The sequence below is a fragment of the Pezoporus flaviventris genome, unplaced genomic scaffold, assembly GCF_033815535.1.
Source record: "Pezoporus flaviventris isolate CSIRO_AGI_PZ_B2104156 unplaced genomic scaffold, CSIRO_AGI_Pfla_v1 ptg000011l, whole genome shotgun sequence".
NCBI lineage: Eukaryota > Metazoa > Chordata > Aves > Psittaciformes > Psittacidae > Pezoporus > Pezoporus flaviventris.
In genome coordinates, this window is record NW_026892559.1 from 258641 (window position 1) to 274766 (window position 16126).

A 16126-nucleotide genomic window follows, 5' to 3' on the forward strand; every position below is an offset into this window, starting at 1 on the left:
ACAAAACCCAAATGCACTAAATCCTTTGCAGTCAGCTTAGCAGGTAAAAGCAAAGGTACCCAAAGCTGTGCTTGTAGAGGGGCACAGAAAGAGCAGAGAGAAGCAGTGAGTAGGGAATGTGTTCATAATAATGTTTATCTGAAGTGCAGCCCCTGAATGCAGAGGGGATGTACCATGACGACCACCAATATAAGACCCTTTTCTAGGCTTTTTGCAGAAGTTTTCATGAGACAAGAGTCACCTGTGGGTCATAATGGAAGAGCTACAGTGGGACACGCGTTGTTTAGATGGAACTGCACGGCTAGTTAATGGAATGGACTATGTGAGGAAACAGGCAGCTGCACTGCGTAGTGAGGACCATCTCTACAGCTCAGTGCTTAACTGCTCCTAAATCTCTTCTTTCATTTGTTGTGTTATTCAACAACTGAGACTCTAATAAGTAGGTACACTCAGCTCAATGAAGCAAAGAGGCTGGGGCTTCAGGTTTCACAGCAGAGGCTGTAAGGCATTGAAACTGCAGAGATGGAAATCATTGCTGTGAAAGCACATTTCATCACTTTCTTCCCATGAGTGGAAATCCTTACACCTCCTGCCTCCTCACCCCCAATACCCTAAACGACATTCAACTGCATTGTGTAACAGGGAAAAACTTCATCTGCAAGACAGGTCCATGGTAGCAGGGCATCTTCCTCACCCTTAGGGAGAGCTTTTGGGCACAGGCAAAGGAACTCTGCATCACACAAAGCAAATTGCTGTTTCTGAGTTAGATTGTCATAGAAAGCTGAAGCCTCAAATGACAGAGATAAGGAATATGAGGGATGGATGGCAGAGAGACAGTCAGTTGAGATGAGAACAATTTTGTGGGTTATTTTTTGTTTGGGTTTTGAAGATTAAGAACATTGTACTTCCAGCATATGATGCACAGTAAATGCTGAAAGGCCAGAGGAAAAATGGGAAAAGTCCCTGAAAACCTTCAATACGTTATTGAAATATGAAAAGGAAAAGGTTTTGTTTCCATGGCAACGGGTCCTATAGTGCTTCTGTTGGAGCAATCTACCAGAGAAAGAGGACTTTCCCTGTTAGGAATGCTGGTGAAGCGGAAGATAACTACAGAGACCCCTTCTCTCAACTGGGTGCATTTGCAAATATTCCACTTGATGTATGTAAGTGCTCAGATGTTACACAGCCCCCAGAAATGGATGTCTCATAGATGACAGAGAGTGAGCTCCTGAGCATGTGTAGGTGACTGTCACAGGCCAAATGTCTGTGCGGGTTTGAGCACCTTGTGGGTTTTTGCCCTTCCACTATGCTTCTTCTGTGTATGAATAAGACCTGCGGTTTCAGCAGAAAAACTTCAGAGTTAAAATCCTTCCTGACTGCAGATTTTGGATTATGAAGTTGCAGCTCTCTTCCCAGATAAGAGGACTTTGTTCCCATCTGTCTCCTCCCATTGCCTGCATACATATATGTCAAAGCTGAGGTGCTCCATGGCAGCTCTTTTGCCACAGCATCATGGCATGAAAGACTTCAAGAGAAAAAAGGAATATGAAACAGGAGAGGAAACTTCTGAGATACAGAAGATACTGATATAAGAAGAACTGGAACAGGACTCCAAGCATAGCTTTCATCCTTTTGCAAAGAGCATCATTAGATCATCCCTTACTAAAAATAATCATCTTTAATACTGAAACTATCTGTCTAGGGTATGGTCATGCTAGAGACTGTCACACATTTTATAAAGAAACTCCTTTTTTCCAAAGAACTTAAAATGCAAGTGGGTAAGAGAAAGATTTAGATATCTGTATTTTGCAGGTGGGAGGGAGGGATGAAGTATAAGAGGTTAAAACACCTTGTCTGAAGTTACACTGGAAGTTTATGATAGAAGTGATTGAACCTACAGCTCCTGACTTCCACCCAAACATTTAATGATACATATATCTGCAGAGCCACATTTCCAGTTGAAGAACTCAGCAGATGCAGCTCAGCTCCTGGGTGGGACCCAGCATAATCATATAGGTGCAATAAATACGGGCAGCACAACAGCTCCATGATTATGGGGATGTGGCAGACAGTCCTCTTCCCACCATGGTTTCAACAAAGGTATTTTCCTCCCAAACTAGAAAGAGCACCAACTAAACAAAATAAAAAATAACCCAGCATGCTTCAGCCTTAATAGCATATTACATAGAGGAAGCAGGAGAGTATTTACCAGCTGGAAGATATATCCACACTGATCAGCTGCAGTACAGTCACTTAGGGCAGCAATAAACCACCCTCTCCTATATTTTAAGGGCCAAACTCTGAAAGGACATGCTAGGCAAATTTTGTGTTGGACAGGTCTATCTGCTGTGCTTCTTGCTTCCACCTGGCTAACTTTTGGGAGAGGAAACATGGGGAGGAGGCAAGTAGAGACTGAAATGTGCCAATAGCTAGAGAAAACAAGTACATGTTCTCTCAGGCACCAATGCCAGGATCACCATCAGCAGGTGAATGTTACAAAACTGTGCTCCGCATGAGCAATCTTAACACCCCTGGATCCTGAAGGGGAAAATGTACATAGGTGTTAGGGCCTGCACAGCAGTTTCCTTTCCTTTCTCTGGGGGAGCTGGCAGTAAATGTCAATCACAGCCTGAAGCTGGCAAAACACTTCTAGAAAGCAGACCAGGCAAAAACCAATGGCCACAGATAACATCCTCCCATTGTGCTCTGCAATTACATTGTAATACTTCCCCTCCTTAGTGCTATGGGCTGGCATCCAGTCTTTCTTTCCTCCCACATAGTCAAGTGCCATTCACTCACCCCTGACAAACCATAAGAGCAAAATCCATGTGGCATCTTGTCCATTCTGATTTCATGTTCTGCTCCAGTCACCTACCATGGATTTCTCCTGTATACTCTCAGAACACACAAAATCTAGACATCTACACCTATGTGTGCACAAGACTCTGGCCTCCATCAGCCTCATATCATTATAGTCGTTAAGGACAGCATAACATTACCCACATTACCAAAGAGGTAGATTTCTTTCTCTGATCAGGCATCAGAACAGCACAGTGGCCATTTGAAAAGATGCAGATTTTGAGCCAACCATGTCTTTTAAATTTCTTTTTCTTGCAATATTCTCCATGTAGAGTCAGAGAAAACCTGCAGGGTTTTTCTGCAAGGCTCCTCTGACACTTCCTGCAAAGCTGCAGGAAGGTGATCCTGTAAAAGCATTTTCAGTAGCCCTTACAGGTATGGCAGTGATACAGGGACAGTCACAGCAAGACACAGTGCAGGACTCAGAGAGAACACAGAGACTCAACAAATGCAAAAGGACTGAATATTCCACAAACAACACAAAGATGCTGTAAGTGATCTGCCTCACACCTCACCTCAGATCTCCACATTTACATATAGGTATTACATCCTCCTGGGCTCAACTCAGGAAATTCATGTTAGAGTTCAACATGCAGGACGCTGGAGCACAGGAGAAACAGCAGCTGGAATAACTCTGAGGAGAAGGGGAGCATGGCTTCCCTGTGAACACCCCCAAGGCATGCAGTCTTTCCTAACTCAACACCAAGGGCATCCCAATGGGCTGGCTTCAAGTTAACATAGCACTGTGATTCTCATCTGCCCAGTACTAAATTATTCCTTCTTATTACCACTTTTCCCTGCAAAAGTTAGAGAAGCATAGGGGACATCTGAATATTTGGTGGCTTTACATAGCCTACAGGCTGCTCTAAGTACAGAACTGGTACTTTATGTCCAGCTCACGCTAGTGATGCACCCTACACGGGAGACCATATCAGGAATGGGAGTCAATGTAGAGCCTTGCACAGAGCCTGCCCTAGGGGGAAGAAAGGTTTTCATTAGCTCTTTTCTGATAGAGCAGCTGCACCCATCCCATAATCATCTCTCCTAATACAAGCTAATAAGTGGGCGGAGAGCTCAGTGCCTTCTCCCTTCTGTGAGGACACCCCACCCACAGCTGTGTACCTAGATAAAGCACCAATACATTACGGATGTGAGGTAGAAAATCATTCCTACAGCTCCATTTGCAAGATAATTTATAGCATCTGCTTCTGAATTCAGACAAGAGCAATGCTGCAGCCTTTCTAACCTGCTGCTCTTGTTGCATGGTTGTTACCATCTTCTGGCTGTTCTGGAAGCTTCTATGAAAGGGAAACACATTAAGGAACCTCAGGCTGGCTATTAACAGACACTTGTCCAGATTGCAATAGAGATCATAGCTTGTCTGGTTGCCTGCAGTCTCAGAAGAGGAGTCAAAGACTGAAGTAGTGTGACAGAGACAGTATTCCTGCTGTCACCTGGCAGTGCTGGAAGGATCAGCAGTCAGGTGTAGGAGGCAAAACAGGGCACCATAGTCTCTCCAGTCTCACATTAGTAATCATAGTAGAAATGGCATTAATGTGTCAAGGAAAAGTGACTCAAATGTGTTTTTCCTGTGTCATAATCTCAAGATGGGAAATCCTCTTTTTGAACCTGCCATACACTGCCAGAATGCACCAGGACACCCTATTCCTTCAGTCATAAAATCTTTCAAGCCTTAGTGGTGTGATGTGATACTCTCCCCTTGCCTATGCCTGGCTGACTGAGGCACAGATTAGCATCTCTCCTTTGCAGCATATGCCTGTCTCTTTCTCCTGTACACTTCTTCCTCAACCATATCACAGTTGCCATCTCCCTGTGAAAACTCAGCTTCTCACCTGCAGTTGGACCCCAGTTCCTACTGGCAAAAGGTAGGGAACAAGGTGCTACTCCCCTTCAAAATAATAAACCCCAGGGTGTTTGTCTGGTCATACCTGGTGCCCACTAAGAGGACAGAGAAGCAATCCAGCCTGCCATCATCACTTTCAGAACCTGGCATCTTTAACTTGGATATCTTTAAGTGTAGGGGGAATTGTCCTTTGGAGGTCTGCATATCCATGGCTTGGACACTGGATTTACGGAAGACATGTCCTGCTTTCTTCAGTGAAGGATTGGCTTAACCTCTCTGATGCACAAGGATAACATAAGCCCTTCCAGGCTTGCTGAGGTAAACTGTGGTTCACACCAGGATTCAAGCTGTGCCTGAGCCACTCAAGCAGAGCTGCCCAGTTCTGGCTCTCCTGTGGTCAGTGCCTCCTGCCAGGGAAGGAGCAGACAGACAGCAGCAACTGCTGCCATGCTGCAGGACACTCATGTTGCTCCTGCTGTCATTGGCCTTCCTTCCAAGAGCCCATCTGCTCCTTTTCCTCCCCCCCCCCCATTTTATGCAAAGCAGCTCATTAGTCCCATTAGCAGCCAAGCACCATCTCTGATTGTTCATCAGTGATTACTTTGTTGCCCTCCCTCACTCCTGTTGAGCCTCATTAGTGCTGCTAGGAAGCAAGGGAGCTGTTGGGATATTTATAGGAAGTATGGGGTGTCCTTTACACTTTATTGCTGTCTAATATCCTTTCTCCACTCACCACATGTCTCCTTACCCCAGACCTCCCCAGAAGCCTCCTCTTAGTATGGTTGTTATCCAGGAGGTATACTGAGACTGGGAAGGACTAGACAGGTTTGGAGACAGGGAAATGAGGAAGGCGAACTGGGTATCTGTAGCAGCCCACAGATGAATGCAAAGAGATCATCATGTGCACACATTCATCCTGGGGATGTATGTGCCCCAGCTTCAAGCACGGCAACCTGCACGTGGTACTGTGTCAGAGACTGGATACAAATGTACCTTCATGCAGGACATGCAATTCCCTGCCTGTAAGCTGATGGAGAGCTGTACCATGTTCCCAACAGCCCCACAGGGAGTGACACCCTTGGTTACTCACGAGAATATTCTTCCATCTGCACTTCATCACGGAAGCAACTAGACAAAGACTAATCATTCATTCTGATACAAGGGAGAATAATGGTTCTGACAGCAGGAGATACTCAGCTTCTCTGGGAGGAGAAGAGAAAGTGTGGGGAGGAGGAGAAGGTTGAAGAAAAATCACAGAACAAGGAGAGGAGGAGGAAGGAGGAACAAAATCCTAAATCAGTTACCTAGTACAGACACCTTTATGACTTCATAAATGGAATATGCTTAGTGTCAGCAATCTATGCCTTACAGCATCATGAGGATACTTCTCCCTAGTCAAAGCCACAGGCCCCATTTGTGCCAGCAGTCAAACCAGGTGACATTTTAATACCGCTTTTCATCTCAAGATTGCATCTTCCTTCCAAAGGGTCCCAAGGAGTTTTTAGAACCTTTCCAGACGCATAATTCATGTCTTGCAGCAGTGAAATGGAGCCTGTTCCTGAGAAGAATGAGCCAGCTCCACCACTGTGCAGGAGTTTTGCACAGAAAGTAGTGATAGCTCCTGTGTCCCTCTGAAACCATGCAGTACGCATATGCATGAGGAGGGGGATTTCAGGGTACCAGAATGCAACTGCTAAGTATGGAAGCTGGCCAGGAGCTGTAGCCAACTCCTCAGCTAATATGTAGGTTAGCACTGGGAGCTGTAAAAAACAGCACTGGTGATTCAGAGCATGACAATCCTCCCTCTGTTTCCCTGGTGGATCACACCCCTACAGGTGGTCAGACCTCTTTGTGTCTGGGGATAGCTCTTGGAAGAGGCTGCAAGCCAATGTTCTGACATGAGTAGTTGTTCCGGATCAATCACCAAAATGTAGGGTATTGTTCCAAGTGTATTGGACAAAATCCAAGCTTAGGAAATGGCATCACACACTTCCAAATCCCTCTTTTGGGTTTCAATCAATTCCTACTATTTTCCTTTCCCCTTCAGAATGGTGCCTTGCTGGGAACAGAGACAGCTCTGTTCCCCACTGTGCTTCTCCCCTGCTCTCTGAGTGCCTGCTCCTTGCCCCAGACTGGCATGGGTGAAATGGATTATCCTCCTGGAGACAGTGCACCTACCAGGCTGTGTTACCCTCAGAGCTGCTGACTGCTCTGGTTATGAAGAATCATGGTTTCTAGGCACCATGAGTAATAGCATGATATCGCCATTTTCACATCCCAGAGCTGTGCAAACATTAACTAACACTAACTCTGATTAGCTATAACTCACTGGAAAGTAGGTAAGCTTAATATTAGCCCCATTTTTTAGCTGATGACACTAAGAAGGCCCAAGTTACTTGTCTCTGTTGTGGAGCCGAGTTCAGCAAAAGGACCTGGATGAAAATGAGCAAATATGTTTTCTAGGCTGTTTCACCATTCTGAGGGATATCCTGGTCTCCCACAAAACATACATTTGCCCTAGCTGTATCTTAGGAGCTGAGGACAGGATGCCTCAGTCTGCCATGCCACAGCCCCCTGGAAGTGCCTGTGTGATGCTCAAGCAGTTGAGAACCCCTTCACTTCACCTGGGAGGCTGATGGTTCCTTCACCTGCTACCATCTCCCCCAGGGCATCCAACTGGCACACACGACGTCAGCAGGCCCCAAGGAGATTTCCTACAGCCACAGTCATGCAATACTATAGCACAGGCTGCCCCCTTTCTTCCATTTCCCTATCTGAAAGATGTTGGATGAAATAGTAAAAGTCTGTACTGACTGTGCTAGAAGGAATATTACGGGTGTAAAGTGATGCTCTGAAGTCCTACCATGGTCCGGTTAGCAATTGCTGAAGAATATGCAGTTTCTAAATGCTTTCTTTAAAAAAAGCATGGCCTTTGTGCAGGGACATTTGAGTTTTAGATATTGCAAGTCACTGCTGTGTCATTCTGTCCCCAGAAACTGACTGTGCTTTCTTTTCTTTCTTTCTTGGTTGTTCTTTTCCACTAAAATCCAAAGCTATCTTTAGCAGTTGAGAATCAGGAAAAGTCTTTACTTCTTCCTTCATTCTTGCTCCTGTGGTTCATAGTAGACTTTTCAGCAAGGTCATCAGAAATACTGGCTGGAAGGTTGGCTTACGAGACAACTACTAACTCAGGCAGTTAGTCTGCCTCAAAATCCCCCTCAAGCCACTTCCATTAGCAGTAGCCCTCACCTTCACCCCTCCCTGTGTCACCACATTCTTCTACCTGCCTGCCCAGAGGTGGCTGCATTTCCCTTGTGGATGCAACTATTGGGGTTCTCTTCACTGCATTGCTTGCAATGGAGCCTGAGCTTTGAGCTGAGCAGTCACCATGTTACAGAATAAGAAGTCAGGATCTCTCTCTTGCAAAATCACTGTGGAAGTTTCTCTGCTTAGTGTTGTGTATACAAGGACAGGAAAGGTTGGAGAAATATCACAGCTGTTGATGAAAATACTTTTGTCCAATAGTAGGAATGGACAAGAAGAAGTGTCAAAGTTAATGCTGACCAAAGTGGATGATTCTTGAGTGGAACAGGATGCCACTCTGCAGGCTTCTTTCTTTGTATCTTTTTACTACTATATAAACCCAGGATGCACTCAGGTCTGGAGAACAGTAGGCAGTTCAGGTCCCTGCTCTGCAGGAGGGCAGAGTGGAGTCAGATTGGGCATGGAGAAGATCAGTTTAAATGGCCAGGGGGATGGAGCAGCCAGCTTGGGAGGAGAGGCCAAAATGGCTGGGGTCTTTTCTTTGGAAGGATGTTAACAAGCTTTACAGTCACCAAGGCCATAGGACGCTGGGAGCTGGGCTGCTGGGACCATTGCTCTGACTTGGTGGGTCATTACATTTTAGGTCCCACTGGTACCATGCATAGCGGGTGTTCTTTCACACAAGCCCAGCCAGTACAGACACATATCACACAAATGAAAATCTGCGGCTGTCCCAGGGTTTTTGGTTTTGCTTATTTTCATCCTGGTCCTTTTGCCACCCTCCACCTCCAACCCAGTCACATGTCAGTGTATGCAGTGGGCAGACAGTGGGACAGGCAGGACCCAGTCACCCTCTAAACACTGGCTCTTTACACAGCCACAAAACTGCTGCAGTGTTATCTACGGCTGTAGCCTTGCACAGCAGGAGTTCTGCTTGAAGTCAGCAGGGCTTAGAAGAGCAGAAGGAATAAAGAAGCCATTTTGCATTTAAGTGGTGAGCATAGTTCCCCACTTTCTGAGAGAAAAAGTGAGTGGGGACTTCACTCGTGTTATCTGAGCACCCTGAGGTGCTTAGAGATAGAGGGGAGGATAAAATTGCAGTCGCTCCCAGTCTTCCTGGGAAGACGAGCATTGCACCTAGCCAGTAGCCATCTGCCAACTGGGATGAAGGCTTTGCTTCTCCTTATTGCTATAGCCCAACCCTCGTTTCCTCACTAGATATATTTAATAAGCAGTGCTCAGTCTGACAGCTGTCTTACAGCTCACACATGAGTTCGAGCCAGAGTTTACAGAGAAATGAAGGAAGAACATATATAATCTCTAGAATTTCTCCCTCCTCATTCACAGCCTGCCTTTTCAATATTCCCAACTCACCTTTGCCTCAGGACTACAGCCATGCATCAGCGTTTGCTCATTCAACATATAGTTTCTGGTGACGGAAGACATCATATGTGGGAACAGGTGGTGGAGAAAGAAAGAAGCAGAGGAGGAGAGAAAATTATCCCTCCTTCAGTTACATTCTGTATGGAGGGGAAAGCAATGTCAAATTGAGGAGCTTTAAGAACTGATTCAGCCACAGGCTTTGGAGAGCACACCTACCTTTATGGGGCTGCATATGAATATCCCGTATTCTTCATGCAGAACATCCTTTAGGGTTTATAACACTTCAACTTCCTTGCTAGGAACTGGACTGCTCTGCTGTTGCACAAATCTCAACTAACGCAGGAGAGTTCAATGAGAGACCTTACTGGGGGAGATGATTTTATTCTAAACCACTGATTTCATTCACAGTCATTCTTTCATGACCATGTGTTCTCAGGCACCAACAGGTGCCTATGTGCTGGAGCTAGGACTCCTTGCAAAGACAGGGAGACAAGGGACATGAGCTAACGAGCCATCACAACTCCAGAGTTCCTCTTAGGCAGGTGGCCACAGGTTGGTTTTGGAGCTGCCTTTTGCTCACTCTAAGGGTTCACAGTGGTTGTGATTTTTTGTCTCCCCACCCTGGTCCACCTGTCAGAAGTATTAGGAAACACTATTGATTTACTCATTCTCTTTAGTCTCCTTACCATCTTTAGTGGCTTCAGGCTTGTCATTTATCTTACCTCTTAACGGCTTCAGTCTGTCTTTTGCTTTTTCCCAATCTGGGTATATTCTGAGCAGCTGTGAGATGTGCTATGATCTTGATAATCTTCTAGCTTAGGTGTCACCAACGGCTGTCATTCCTGTCCTTCTGCCACGTCCTCTGGTGCTGTTCATGCCCATCCATTCCGCTCTCAATGTTTCTGTTAGATCTCTACGATATTTTTGGCTAAGGCATAGTCCCAGCCCACACACCTTCCATCGCTATGCGTGGAAGACCCTATCACAAAGGATAGACATTTTAAATGCATGGCATATTTAGTGAAAGAAAAGCTGTTTCACTCATTGGTGAGTTTTGTGTCTGTAAGAAGCATGTTCTTACTGCACAGTAACCTGGTACAGAGAGTTTGTCAACAGGGCTTCCGTCGTCACCAAGAGACATGTGGGTGTATAGAAAACCTGTCCCTTGGTTGACCAGTGTCAATCTGACTATAGACCGGTGCAACTAGGCAGTGGGAAGGGGAGAAATTCACATTTGGGCAAGTAAAAATACAAAATCTGAGAGGTAGATTTTTGTTTTTTCTTTTGTAATGATGTCTGTCTGAAGTTGGTTACTTGGTGGGAAAGCTGGGCTGAGCCCTCGTGGAGGGGGCAGCTCACTACTCAGGCTGGAAAAGGTTTCTGGTGAGTTCAATTTCCCCATCATTGCAGCCATTTGCTATTCAGCTCCCCTGGGCTCAAGCAGAGTGGTGTTCCCCAGAGTGGTGGTCCACCAGCCACCCAGTAGCTTCTCCATACAGATATATTCAGGATCCTGCTGTGAGGGACTGTGTGAGGTGCAAATTTACTGATGCACTTGGGTGCCCATGAGTTTCTGAAGATCTCACTGTCAGGCACCTACATACTGTTGTAAGTCTTCTCCCTAGGACTAAGGGATTTACCCTGAACACACGAGAAGCTGAGACCAGGACTGAGGTCACCACAGCTTCTTTCTGGTCCTAGAACCCATCTAATAGGTGAAGCTGCCCTATGGAGTCTTCCCTTGGTGTAGCCATGACAGCACAGAGGTGAGACCACTCACTTCAGGAAAGATGGTTTTATTCCTCAATTCCTTAGGGTAGGTGCCTAAAATACCAGGACATTTGGGCCAGATTTACTTGTGTTGAATTTGTGTCCTAAAGCCTTAAGTACAGCCTCACATTGATGTTTGCACCTCCTCACCAGAGTTGCCATGTGCAGCATGCAGATCCCCTCCCCAGACACAGAGGTCAGTGTGCTCAGACCCCAGCACTTCCTAACAGCTCAAAATAAAGAAGCAGAGCTGGACTGAAGCCAGTGGCAGTTGCATGCAACAGATTTCTAGGGATGCTATCAGATGGGGATGCTGTGGTTTACCGTTAGCAGAAGAGATTGCTTATATTGTAGGAGAGCAAAAATGTGGGGTTTGTGGACTTGTTTTTTCTTCAATGCTAGACAGCTAGTGTTAGAGTTAAGGTTACAGTGTGTGTAATCAGTTAGGTGGCGTAAGTCAGATCACTGACCCTGTCTGAGTAAGGTCTAAATGACCTCCTGAGTTTCTTCTAACCTAAATCTATGGTTTTGGCCCCAGATGCAGAGTCCATTTTCAGTTCTGGAAGAACTGCACTGTGAATACCAGGCTCTGAATTTATCTCATGTATGGGAAAGTGATTTCTTTCTTTGCAGTAGTAATCCCTAAAATAAACTTTAAAAGATCTTACTTAAAATACCTGTTAACCTGAAAGATACATAGTGGAACACACATGAATAAAAGAGCTTAGATCTACAAGCAAAAATAAATGAAAACCAGCAGCATCCAGGAACATAAAGTGGGTTTGAAGATTTTAATAGAGTTGAGAATGAGTTAGCTCCCTTGTGATCAGCAGAATAACAGCCAGTGGCTGAAATGGCTCAAATAAAATGCAGCTGTTTTGGAGGCAGTGACCCTTTACCACTCCAACAGCCACTCTCCATTTACCATCTCTGAGAGAAAATGTCTGGATTTTCTGCAGGTAAGAAGAAGGGGGAACATTAGCAAACAGAAAACATGCATGAAAAGGCTGAAGTAATTACATTTAAGGCTAAGGTCTCATGGGAAATATGGCAATGAAGAACTGATCTTATCTTGACCATCCTAACCTCTGTTAGTGTATGAGGAGCTTTGGGTAGGTATCCTGCTCTGTAGAGGACTAAATCAGACCAGTCATGGCATTGAGACTGCTGCCTGTCATCACATGCAGTCACACAGGAGATGCTCAGGGTGTTTCTAACAAACTGTTACAAAATTAAGACCAATAACATGCCACCACTGTAATGTGACATTGTAAAAGGCTAGACAGAGCAGTGCTGTCATTGTTGTGGACCTCTCTATTAAAGGGGAATTTGTTAAGCTAAATTCCCAGGTCATCCTAGAAGGCAGCATCCCTGCTCATGCAGGGAAGAGCTAAAATCTAGCAGGAAAATTAATAAGCTCAGCAAATGTCTTGAACATGTGAGCAGGACACATCAAACATACCTGAAGCTCTGCCACCACTCTGTGATCTGCACCCTGTCCTGAGCTACGACTGCCTCCAGTGATGTAGAGAAAGGTAGAAAAGAACCAAATGCGGAAGACTGGACGAAGTAAAGTCAAAGTCCTGACAATATCAGAAACATTGAACTATAAGCCTGACACAAGATAAATATAATAGAAACACACAGAGATTGAGTTTCCTTCCAAATCCATTTGACAAGCCAATGCAATGGACAGTTAAGAACTCATATTTCAAAGTTATTTCTTCTCTTTAGAAATCCATCTATTTAGTTAACATATATACTTCCCAAGCTTCTAATGTAATATACTACTGAGTGGGGTTCAAACATTTCTGTGGTGAAAGCAGCATTAGAAACAGAGATAAACTGAGCACAGGAGCAAATCTGGATACCTTGCCAAAGACCCAGACAGCTAGACATGTTTTCAGCACATTAAAATCAGTGTATTGCATGCAGATGCAGCTGCTTTCAGTGATCCATCCCCACCTTAGTTACAGAACACATGTCATCCAGTTTTGGGGAAAGGTTATGGCACCCACAGCTCCAGAGTCCACACAGATTCATCTCAAAAGCATGCTGCAAATGGTGTCACCAGCTCTGAAGCTGTGACCGTTAGGATAGCAGCAGTACCACAAAGGCTGGCAGGGTGTTGTGCATTGCAGGACAAAACGCTCTTGGACAATGGAAAGGGAACAAACTCTTCCTGGAACAACAGAGACTGAGCTTAATATCCATTCAGAACAGAGCAGCTCTGCTTTCACACTTCACTTGGAGACTATGATACATCACCTGAAAATGAAAGCCAGGCACACTTGACATTCCAGAAAGAATTCTCTTTTTCAGAAGTATACATAGCCTACTATGCTAACTGTGCTCTCAGTCGGCCTGACATTGCAATTTAAATATCTCAAAATGGGTTAAGAATCGGGGCAGGGGAAGAGAATGACAGACCTGTCTCCAGGTGGTTTCTCCCACCTTTGGCAGCACCCAAAACTGCAGGACTCTAATCTGGATTGCTAAACTTTTCTCCCCAGGCCTTCCCAAACTCCATAGGAAGAGCCAGATGCTATTGCAGAGAAAATATAAGGTAAGCAGCATGTAGCCATCTCACCTGGAATTTGTCAGAGGAACTAAAATTAAACTTTGTTGCACTGAAAAAAAGCACAAGGGTCACTTTTCACATCTTTTCTGGGCCACTGCAGTGGCCCAAGCACAAGTGATCCACTACATGCTCAACATAGGGTGCCTTCCCACTTTGTTTTCCTTGAAAGCTCCATGTCCGTGATCCACACTGATCAGGGCAGATCTGCCTCAATTACATACACAAAAATAACTCACAAAGGTGCAGCTCATGGCCAGGGACACTGGAGGTTTCAAAACATCTGAGGCCACAGATGCATACAGAGAAAAATGCTGAGAAGGAGAACTTGAACAAAATATTTGAAGAGTCTAAATGGGGTTTTAGTCTCTGGTTTAGGGGCTGGAATGGGAAGGATGAGAAAGTACACCCATCTGGGGTTTTGATGTCATCTCAAGGTGTGTAGTGTATGTCAAGGCTGGGATAGATTGAGGTTTATTGCAGCTCTCATGTACTTAATGATCAGGTGAGGGGAAAGATTAATGTTACAAGGGGATTCTCCACCACTGTGGATTTTGTCCTTTGGATTATCAGACCTCTCTGAAAAATGAGAAGAAAAAGAAATCTAAAAGGGATTGGACATCGAAGCTGAGCAGGGGGAGATTCTTGACACAAAAGAAGTATTCCCTTCAGATTTGCCCCGCAGATTGTTGCTCTGTTTGGAAGTACATCTGGGCAAGGAGAAGAAGCTCCATTCTGGAGAGGATTCCAGTATTTTTAGTTATGTTGGAGGGTGTGTCCCCCAGTGTGGAACAAACCTCCAGTTTTCACAGGAGGATATTCTTCCTAGCTTTGGGCAGGCCAACCGATGGGTTGCCAGTAGACCAAGGAAGCCTGTATCTGTGCAAGTTAAAGGTGATTTGCCACTCAGGTAGGCTAAGGAGGAGACAGAGATGTTTCCCAGAGCAGACAGGAAACATACAGGCTGTGAGACTCACCTGGCAGGCATCCTCCATTATGATGCCTATTAAGATCAAAACTTCCTCCAAATTGGAAGATCCTGAAAGCAGAAAGAACAGTCTGAATTCTTCCAGCCACCCCCAAATGGGAAGCTCTCACCAACCATTAGCAATATCCTGCCAGGCCCTATCTCTGAACACACAGCAGGACTTTTTTGTGTTGTGCAAGGAGTGTAGAAGCACAAGGAGTGTAGAAGCCTCATAACCCAGCCCACTGAAATTCACTGAGGACCTGCCGGGCTGTTGGGGGTCCAGTTCAGGCCCAGCCAAATATTCTCTCTGACACAGGAAGCTGGTTTAATACTGTTTCAAATGGCTCGAGCATCTGAATGTCACTGCTTATCCATTTATATGACCCATATCCTAAGAGTGGCCAAGGGATTCAGACAACGTTATGAACTGCAGTAAAATTTAAAGGCCTCCCTACCCTCAGCCTCTCCATGGCCATGAGCGCTCTATAAAATCCTAGATAGATCAAATTAAACAGTGTGAGGAACAAGTTAATTGGTGGTGTCACCCAGACTGCTACATCTCATTGTTTAATTAACCAGTAAATCACCACAAGCGGCAGTGTTGTCCCTTGTAATATTTGTAATAGATAGGGAAAAGTTGCCTTGAGGGGCTACTATGGAGCACATGCAAGTACTAACACAGCCCCTCTCCCTCTTGATGTTGCATTTGCCTCCTACTGCCCTGGGTAATGGAGAAAATAATGAGCTAAACACTTCTTCTCCTGCACGGGGCTGATCACTACCTAGGCAAGAAGGAGGCCTAGAGACAAAACTGAGTGAGGCTGGAAGCATTACTACATCACAGCAAAGGGGAGCCTCTCTCCTGCCTGTCAGCAGCAAATCTCCCACAACACCAGCTGGCTGGAGCCTGGTGCTTCAGTTAGGCCAATGAAAGTTTTCACTTCTCCCTCCTTGTATGAGCACCAGTGTGGCAGCGGGGCCAGGGCAGTGATCACTCCCCTGTACTGGGCACTTGTGAGGCTGCACCTTGAATCCTGTGTTCAGTTCTGGGCCCCTCACTACAAGAACACATTGAGGTGCTGCAATGGGTCCAGAGAAGGGCAGTGAGGTTGGTGAGGTGTCTAGAGCACAAATCCTGTGGGGAATAGCTGAGGTAACTGAGATTGTTCAGCCTGGAGAAGAGGAGGCTCAAGGGAAAACTGAAAGGAGGTTGTGGTGAGATGGATGTCAGCCTCTTCTCCTGAGTAATAAGCAATAGGACAAGAGGAAATATCCTCAAGCTGTGCCAGGGGAGGTTTAGATATTGAATACTGGGAAAGATTTCTTCACCAAAAGGGCTATCAAGCACTGGAACAGGCTGCCCAGGGAAGCTGTGAAGTCACCATCCCTAGAGGCATTTAAAAGATGTGTAAATGTGGTGCTTAGGGACATGGTTTAG

At 45.4% G+C, this 16126-nt stretch overlaps 1 protein-coding gene across 1 annotated transcript in view; it reads right to left on the bottom strand.

The window, feature by feature from the left end:
• Positions 1–10294, bottom strand: part of GSG1 (germ cell associated 1) — an 88523-nt gene extending 78229 nt beyond the window's left edge. Inside the window, exon 1 of the mRNA XM_061450619.1 lies at positions 10093–10294. The gene's annotated coding sequence lies outside the window, so the exon portion shown is untranslated. The remainder of the gene's footprint in view (positions 1–10092) is intronic.
• Positions 10295–16126: the final 5832 nt, after the last annotated feature.